Here is a 10,019-nt window from a genome sequence, read left to right as displayed (position 1 = left end):
TTTCCCATAATCCTTGTCAACATTTATGTTGTTTATACTCTTGATAATTGCCATTCTGACTGGAATGAGATGAAATCTCAGTGTAGCTTTTAATTTGCATTTCTCTAATTGCTAGAGATGTTCAATATTTTTTTCATGTATTTGTTGACCAATTATACTGCTTCTTCTGTGAGGTATGTGTTCAGTTCTGTAGCCCATTTATTGATTGGGTAACTTGGTTTTTGTGTTAAGCTTTTTGAGTTCTTTATATATCCTGGATATTAATGCTCTATCTGAGTTGCATGTGGTAAAGATTTTCTCCCATCCTCTAGACTTTCTCTTCACATTACTGATTGTTTCCTTTCTTGAGAAGAAGCTTTCTAGTTTGAATCCATCCCATTTATTGATTCTTAATTTTACTTCTTGTGCTTTAGGAGCCTGGTTAAGGAAATCAGGTAACAGCAGACATAATGAAGATTTGGACCTACTTTTCCTTCTATTAGGCACAGGGTGTCTGTTCTAGTGTGTAAGTCTTTGATCCACTTAGAGTTGGGTTTCATGCATGGTGAGAGAGAGGGGTTTAATTTCATTTTGTTATATGTGGTTTTCCATTTTTCCAAGCACCATTTGTTGAATAGGCTGTCTTTTCTCCAGTAAATGTTTCTGGCACCTTTGTCTGATATGAGATAAATGTATTTGTGTGGGTTTGTCTCTGTGTCTTCTATTCTGTACCATTGGTCTACATGTCTGCCTTGGTGCTAATATCATGCCATTTTTGTTAGTATGGCTCTGTAGTATAGTTTAAGGTCTGGTATTGTGATGACTCCTGCTTCACTTTTCTTGCTCAGGATTGCTTTGGCCTTTCTAGGTCTTTTATTTTTTCAAATGAATTTCATGATTGCTTTTTCTAGTTCTATGAAGAAATTCGTTGGAATTTTCATAAGAATTGCATTAAATATAACACTTTTGATAGTGTGGCCATTTTGACAATATTAATTTTGCCTATCCAAGAACATGTGAGACCTTCCATCTTTTAAGGTCTTCTTAATTTCTTTCTTATTGTTCTATAGTTCTCATTGTAGAGGTCTTTCACTTCTTTTGTTACATTGATTCCCAAGTATTTCAATTTTTTTTGAGGCTATTGTGGATGGGACAGTTTTCCTAATTTCTCTTTCAGTTGATTCATCACTGATGTATAAGAATACATTTGATTTATGAGAGTGATTTTATATCCTGCTACTTTGCTGAATTCATTTATTAGTTCTAGAAGTTTTCTGATGAAAATTTTTGGATCTTCTAAATATAGAATCATGTTGGCAAATAGTGATAGCTTGAGTTCTTATTTTCCTATTCATAGCTCTTTAATTTCTTTCATCTGTCTAATTGCTCTGGCTAGAGTTTCCAGGAGTATGTTGAATAGAAGTGACAAAAGAGGGCATCCCTGTCTTGTTCCAGTTTTTAGAGGGAATGCTTTCAATTTTTCTCCATTTAGAATTATATTGGCCTTGGGCTTAGTAAAGATAGCTTTTACAATGTTTAAATAGTAGGTATGTTCGTACTATCCCTAGTTTTTCTAGTCTTTTGAACATGAAGTCATATTGTATTCTGTCAAATGCTTTTTCTGAATCTATTGAGATTACCATATGATTCTTTAAGTCTATTGACGTGATGAATTTTGCTTATTAATTTCCATATGTTGAACCAGGCTTGCATCCCTGGGATGAACCCCATTTGATCATTATGCACTATTTTTTTAAAAATATGTTGTCTTGTATGACTTATTTTGTCATTATATTATTAATATATAATCATTATATTAGAGTTTCATAAATGAAAAACTAGATCATTATAAAGAATTTTATTGAGAATTTTTGCATCTATGTTAATCAGGAATATTGGTCTGAAGTTTTCTTTCCTTGGTGTGTCTTTGTCTGGTTTTGGTATCAGGGTGATATTAGCTTCATAGAATGAGTTTGGAAGGCTTCTCTTATTTTCTATTTCACGGACATTGGTGGTAATACTTCTTTAAAGTCTTGTTGAACTCGGCTGAGAATCTGTCAGGTCCTGGCTTTTCTTGGTTTGTGCTTTTGGTGGCATTTTCTATTTTATTGCTTGAAATTGATATGTTTAAATTGTGTCACTTCTGAAAATGAAGATACTAGGATATTGTACTTGCCTTCAGATCCCCTTAGCCTACTTGGAATTGAGATCTGAGTAGATTACTTACAATAAAGTGGAATAAATACGACTAAAGGAATATGTAACTTTAAATACATTTTACTGAAAATTTTGATTTACGCATTCAAAAGTTGTAAGTAAAGAATATATTTTCATGAGAGTTTACTGAATTCTAGACTTTTCTTTTGAAAAATAGGCCAATTAATTCTAGGTTTGAATTTCACATGTTAAATTATTTGAAAGTCATTTTTAATATAAAACTTATGCAAACAATCTAAGGAAACCATAAAAATTGTATTTTCTGTTTTCCTGGAAAACTTCCTCCACAAAATTTGCAGGGATGGTGCTGAACACATGATGGTTCCCAGGGCTAACCAGGTAAGACTCAGACAGATTTGTGTAGTCTGAGGCACTAAAATTAAAGCTATGACTTTTTATCCCACCAGCCTACTCCAGATACAAGTTCTACCTTCTGTCAGGATGCCAAGGAGCTAACCACTAAAGTAATGTATCTGGCATCACAATATCTGGCTTTTTAAATACTCTTTGCAATAAAACATAACAACATTGCACTTGAGTTTTCAATGGCCTTTTCTTTTTGATTGTCTCTGAACAGACACATATTCAATTTAGAAGATGCACTTAACTTTACTGTTTTCAAAACCATAGATAAAATTTTGGGCTGTTTAAATAAGTATTTTAATGGAAAGCACGGACAATAGTAGGGAGCATAGGAAAATCTAGTGACTTCCCAAGGCATCTCTAAACCATCCACTGATTTCAGAAATTGTGCAAATGATACTCAAAGAGAATCTACACTCCAAAATCAAGCACCAAATGTTCTCAAATCAAATATAATTAGAAGTAACAGTTGAAACTAAGAAAACTAGTTCGATATGAAAAACCTGTAACTTAAGAAATATTAAAGTCATTCTCTGATGTTAATGAAACCAAAATACCTGGAGATGAACACATGTCATTCAGGAATGACATTATCAGTGCTGAACAGAGAACAGTATAATTGGTAATCCAATTGATAATAATAAGGAAGATTTAAAGGCACTATGAAACTAAATATGAGAATCCCCATATGCATAATGGAGAACATGAGTGCAGTAGAACATAATGCTATTCATAAATGATACAAATTTGCTTTATTTTACAGGTAATATTTTATTCCATTTTCTTTGTGTCTTAAAATATGCATAATACTGTTTTGCCCTCGGTCTCCATATATGAGAGACATATATGTTCTCTCTTGCTTCCAAAGCAAGAGAGCAAGCTCATTCTTTCCATTGGCATTGCAGTTCACTGCTTTCCCCCCACATATCACCTCTTTTACTATGTCCAGATCACGGGTATTGAAAATGTATACCAGTCCTCCAGTCTTAAAAACATACATAAGAACTCTTTCTCTAAAAATAATAAAAAATAAGTAAACTTTTCTCATATTGGGATCTGGGGCACTGTAAGAAAGGTATTCCAATTGATGGCAGAAAGCCATTATGAGAAAACAACTGTATATAAGCATGGGGACAGAGCCTTTGTAGCTCTGAAATAGCTTACACAAAGAACTCATATATAAATTTGGCTCACCTCAGCAATGCTTTTTCTTTAAATTACACAGAAATCTGAAATGCATTGGGTGTGTGTAAGGGCAAACTGTGGCCCTGAGTAAAAAAATGTGTATTTAAAAGGGGAAATGTGGAAGTAATTATTACCTTGATGTATTTACCAGAATGCACAGAATGTATTCAGCATGTCTTGTCTGCACATTCAGAGTTTCTCAGCACACCAATGACTCTAAAATTCCAGCATTTTTCATCATGTTATACAAGAATTACTGATGAACCACCTTGACTCAGGTGTTGTTGTCATGGGAAGCCTCAGTGAGCCAGTCTGGTCAGATAGACCGAAATTATCATTTCAAATGAATAAATCACACTATTTCTGGCTTAACTAGACTCTTTCAAAATGAAGAAATTGGTGTTGCAGAAGGAACTTTAGAGAAATAAATAGGAACTTTAGTTTTTTTTTCTGTTTAGATACTAAAAAAGCAAGACTTAGGAAGGGATATTAAGCAACTGCAAAAAAATTTTAAAAGAATCTGTTTAGATTTCATGACAACTATTGAATTTTCAAAACTGTGCTCATGGCTCAAACAATATCCATATTTTGTGCTAACCAGACTTAAAAGAAGACTCTGGTCAGTATTAAGAAGTGGTACAATGAATGGGTTGAAACAGTCTAGTTACAATAGATATACTCTACAATGACACTATTAATATGGAACAGAGAGTAGTATGATTGGTAATCTAATGAGTGACCATAAGTAAAACTTGAAGGCATTATGAAATATATATATATACATACATATACATTTATGTATGTATGTACACACATTCTTGTGCACATAAAGAAGAAAATGAAAGCAATAGAACCTAATTATTTTCATTAATAATATTATAAATTTGCTTTGTGGTAAAACAAGAAATCTAAAGAAATATAAATCTTGGGAGTAGGGAAAGCCAACAGAAGGAATCCAAGTCAGTGATCTTGAGGAAAGGCCCAAAGCAAAAAGCTGGTTATAACATAGGAGAATCTCTAATCCAGTTGTCTAATTTAGACAAAGCTACAAGTTGGGCCCTAGGGGATAAAAAGCTATATTGAAAGTTGACAAGACAGAAAAAGTATGGAATATTCCCTAAAATTCCAACAAATACTGATGCACATTTAGAGCTTATATTATGAAATCACTAGTGTGTCATAAAATGAATATACCGAGCCAGCCAAATGGTATAGGATCAAGAGAACTAAATCTTTGCATTTGCCTTGACTTCAAGAACAATAGATGATAAACATGGTCTCTTTGCAGCGAAGTTCTTGCACACATTTCTACAACCTCCTGTACATTTGTAATCACATCTCACTAATTCTCTCAGTGAACTTAAAAATAATGGATACAAATAAAATGCTGAGCTTACAAGGTAGAAGGATTTGGAGTTTGTGGTTTATATAGAAACTTGAAAAACCAAATCTACAAGGAGGAAGCAAGGCTTGATAGAGTCTTAAGGACACACAACAGTTTTCTGGTGAGGGACAGTGCTAGAAAAGTCACTGAGGGTAAAGGAGGGTAGTTTATTATGGATGGACCACAGATTGTATGCAGGGTAAAGGCAGGAGACAAGGTTAGAGATGTTGAATCTGAAACCATATTCCAAAGTAGGAAATCAACCTGTGCTATGAAATTTATATTCTGTCTTTTAGGCTGTCACATGTTTAAATGCATACCTCAGAAGACTTCCTCTGGAAACAACATGAAATATAGTTTGGAAGTGGGCAAAACTGGAGAGGAGTGAGATCGGTTAAAATAAACTTTTTGTCATAATTCAGCCCCACAATATTGAGCTTACGGAATAAGCAGTAGTAGTGGAAGATCAGAGGAGAGGACAATTTGAGAATATTCAGGGGTGTGGCAGTACTTATGGAAGTGGGGTAGAAGGAGGAAAAAAAATTTAACTGATGATAAAGGATACAGGAGGTGGGTGGAAAGAAGCATTAGTTTTTAAGCAATGTGCCTGTAGGACATCTGGATGAATTTGCCTAAGATCAAATGGAATGGTTGCTTTCAGAACAAAATGCTATTATTTCAGACACTTTTTGTTGTAAGTGATACAAACTCAATTCAAAGCAGTTTAGACTAAATCAATAGATTTATTGGCCTTTGTAAGTGGGCACAGCTGGATTCAGAGATGCAAACATTGTACTTAGAACTTTATCTCTCATCTCTCTCTGCTTCTGTTTGGCTTTGTCCAGAAGGGAGTCAAATGGCAAACTGAGAATTCTAATCCTATAGCTTCTTGATTCTTGATGAACAAAAAGCAAGGCTTAGAAAAAAAAAAAAATAGACTTTTTTTTTTTTTTTTTGCATCCTGTCAGGTTGTATTAGAATAAAACTAGAAATTAGCAATGATAAAAATCAGAAAACATTTTAAATCTTTAAGATTAAATAATACACTTTTAAATAAGGAATAATCATAGAAAAAGTCAGGAGAGAAATAAAAAAAAATTGGGGAATCAAATAAGAATAGAAATACACATAAAAATTTTTAGAGCAGTATGAAGGCAGTTCTAAAGGGAGAGTTTATGTTGTTGAGTTCTTATATTTTTTAAAAAATATACCAAATAAATAATCTATGTTATAACTCAAGGCCCTAGAAAAAGAAGTAAAAACTAATGCCCAAATCAGTAGAAGACAGAAAATAATTTAGATTAGAACTGAAATTACTAAAATTGAGAATAAAAAAATCAATGTAAAAGATCAATGCAATTAAGAGTTTGTTCTTTGAAAAGATAAACATGATTGATAAATGCTTATCCAAACTAATCAAAATTAAGAGACATAAGATCCAAATCCACAAAATTGGAGATGAAACCAAGATACCACCACAGAGATTTCTGAAATCCAGAGGATCATTAGAATCTCTTTTGAAAATTTATAGTCCAATAACCTGGAAAATCTAGAAGATACTGACAAATTCTAGACACATGTGATCAACACAAATTGAATCATGAAGATATAGATAACCTAAACAGCCCAATATCAAGCAATCAGATTGAAGCAATAATTAAAAGACTTCCAACAAAGAGAAGTGTGGGACCAGAGGGATTCTCAGTTGAGTTCTACCAGACCTTTAAGGAAGAACTAATGCAAATTCTCCTCAAATAATTTTATAAAATAGGGAGGGGACACTGCTAAATATATTCTATGAAAGTAGTATCACCCTGATACCAAAACCAGACAAGAATATATCAAGGAAAAACTTCAGATCAATATCCCTGATAAACATAGATACAAACATCCTCAAAAATTATTGGTAAGCCACATTAAAAACATATTAAGAGGGGCTACAGATGTGGCTCAAGCGGTAGCGTGCTTGCCTGGCATGCGTGGGGCGCTGGGTTTGATCCTCAGCAGCACATAAAAATAAAATAAAGATGTTGTGTCCACTGAAAACTAAAAAGATAAATATTAAAAAATTCTCTCTCTCTTTAAAAAAATATTAAGAACATAATATATCATGATCAATTTGGTTTCATCCCAGGGATGCAAGACTGGTTCAAGCTACACAAGTCAATAAATATAATTCAACACATAAACAAAGTTAAAGAGAAAAATCACATGATCATCTCAATAGATTAAAGGAAAATCATTTGATAATACCCAGCACTCACTCATGTTAAAAATACTGGAGAAACAAGGGATAGAAGCAACCTACCTAAAAAATTAAAAGGCTAAGGATGACAAACACAAGGCCAACATCATGCTAAAGAAAAACTGGAAGCATTTCCCCTAAAATCAGGAACAAAACAAGGATATCCACTCTCACTACTTCTATTCAACATGGTCCTTGAAATGCTAGCCAGAAGATTCAGCCAAGGTAGGCCAAAAGGAGGAGGAAAAAATGGAAGTGGAGTGGGAAGAATCCCATTGAAATAGAAGGGAGATCAGTGGAATAGAGCTAGGGAATAAGGGGGAGGGAGAAGGAATGGAAAAAAAGGAGGAATGGTGGAATGAAAATGACCAAATTATGCTATATACATATGCAAATATACCACAATGAATTTCCCCTTTATGTGTATCTATAACATGCCAATTTGAAATAAATCTGTAAACAGAAGGAAAATCAATAGAGGAAGGGGGAACAGAAGGAGATTGGGTAAAGAAGAAGTACTGGGGACTAAAGTGAAGAAATTATATCCCATGCATGTATGATCATGTCAAAATGAACCCCAACATTCTGTGTAACTGTAATGCACTAAAAAATACATTAACAAAGAAAATGCTTCTCTCAATGTTTCTGTCAGAATTTCTGGACACTGATTGGCTTAATTTGTCATGATCCAATTATATTATCAGGACATGAAATAGTTGGGCTGTCCAAACCTTGATCATATTCAGTTTCCTGTGTCCTCGAAGCCTCCCTGACAGCCCTCCCAAGAGAACCACATGGGATGGAAAAGGAAAACTTTTCCTGGAAAGGCGAGCTCTGAGCCTCACCTTCTTGTCTTCCATAAGCTCAATGTAACCATGAGGGGAAAAAGACTAGATTACCCTCCTCTCCAGATCTGCATATATAGCATATATCTTTAGCCAATGAGACTATATTATACACTTAAAACTTTGTTGAGAGGATGGATTTCCTGTGAAGTGTTCTTATCCCAATAAAATAATTTTTACTTAAAAAACCCCCTAACTTTCAAGATTTGAAAGGCCTTATCCTAAGTAATGTATGATACGAAATAAAACAACTATAATTGAAATGACAATTAGATAACTAGAAATTCCTCCTGCAGATTTGTCTGCTTTGCTAGACTCTCCTCCTCCAACAACAACAACAACAAATGGATGAAGATGATGCTAAAATATGTGAGCAAAATGAACCTCTCAGAGTGAGTCCAGCCTTCAAAGGGCTGACATTTACCTCAAATATCAAAATACAAACACTTCTTTTTTTTTTTTTCTTCTTGATAGTTAAAGATGATCTTTGAAGGTATGGTGTCCACTGAGGGAGCAAAGTAAACAGAGTCATTTGGGAGGACTCTTGGGAAACAAACCTTGTCTCCTGAACAAAGGATAAAGGGCTGAGAGAAAACAGAGGGTGTGTGTGTGTGTGTGTGTGTGTGTGTGTGTATGTGTGTGTGTAAAGGTGGTAGAGGAGGGTCCTGGAAGTAAAGGACCTGCTTTGTTCAAGCCCACTGCTCAGATCACTCAAAATGAATGTTTAGTCAGACTGGACTCTCCAAATATCTCCATTCCATTGCTCCCAGTGCCTTGGTTGATTTAGCATTTTTTTTTCCTGATTGATTTTGATATTTTATTGTACATATTTATGATTTACAATGTGATGTTATAGGATACATATAGACAGCCAAATGGTTATTATATTGCTTCTGAAAGTGATTAGATCTGCCTAGAAATCCAGAAGTGAAAAGGTAAAGAGAATGTGAGGAATTCCCACAGCCTTGTTTCAGTCAGCTTTGAATCACTGTGGCCAGAAAACCAAACAAAAACAACTTAAAGGAGGAAAAGTTTATTTTTGTCCACAGTTTCAGAGGTTTAGTTCTTGATCAGCTGGCCCCAGAAGTCTGGGCCTAGTGTGAACAAAACTTCATGGTAGAAGGGTATGGCAGAGGAAGCAGAGAGAGAGCTCCACTCACAAGGGACAAAATATAAACCTCAAAGGAACACCTCCAGTGACCTACTTCCTCCAGCCACACCTTCCCTGCTATGGTTACTGCCCAGTTAATCCATAGCAATAGATCAGTTCATTGATCAGATTACAAGATCTCATAAGTCTAATCATTTCACCTCTGAACAGTTTTGCTTGTCTCACACATGAGCTTTTGTGGGTAACACATATACAAACCATAATACCCTGTCTCCCTGGGAAGCTTGGTGATCAGCCCCATTCTGCATTTGGCAACCCCAGTGACAAACCAAGCATACTGGGCACTTGGCTAGACTTGACTATGCCCTGGGCCAGCAGGTAGAGATTGCTGCGCAGGCTTACAGAAACCCAGAGAAGAGTGATACCCTGGGAGCCTCAGATATTAGAAGTATGCATAAACAGGCTTCAAGGGCTCCAGTGAAATAGGCAGAGCTTAAATTGTAGTTTTAAAATATTCACACATAGCATGTGGGTATTAGGTCCTGCAGATATTTAGGGCAAGCATGCCTGTGGCATTTGCCAATTCAAGAAATTTCAACATTTTTATTAAATAAAAAGTTTATAATAAACCTAATTTTGTTCCTGCTTAAAAGAGAAATGTCTCTGTCTTAAAAGGATTATTAATCCTGA

This window comes from Marmota flaviventris, chromosome 1, assembly GCF_047511675.1.
Source record: "Marmota flaviventris isolate mMarFla1 chromosome 1, mMarFla1.hap1, whole genome shotgun sequence".
Taxonomy (NCBI): Eukaryota; Metazoa; Chordata; class Mammalia; order Rodentia; family Sciuridae; genus Marmota; species Marmota flaviventris.
This window is presented reverse-complemented; position numbering follows the sequence as displayed.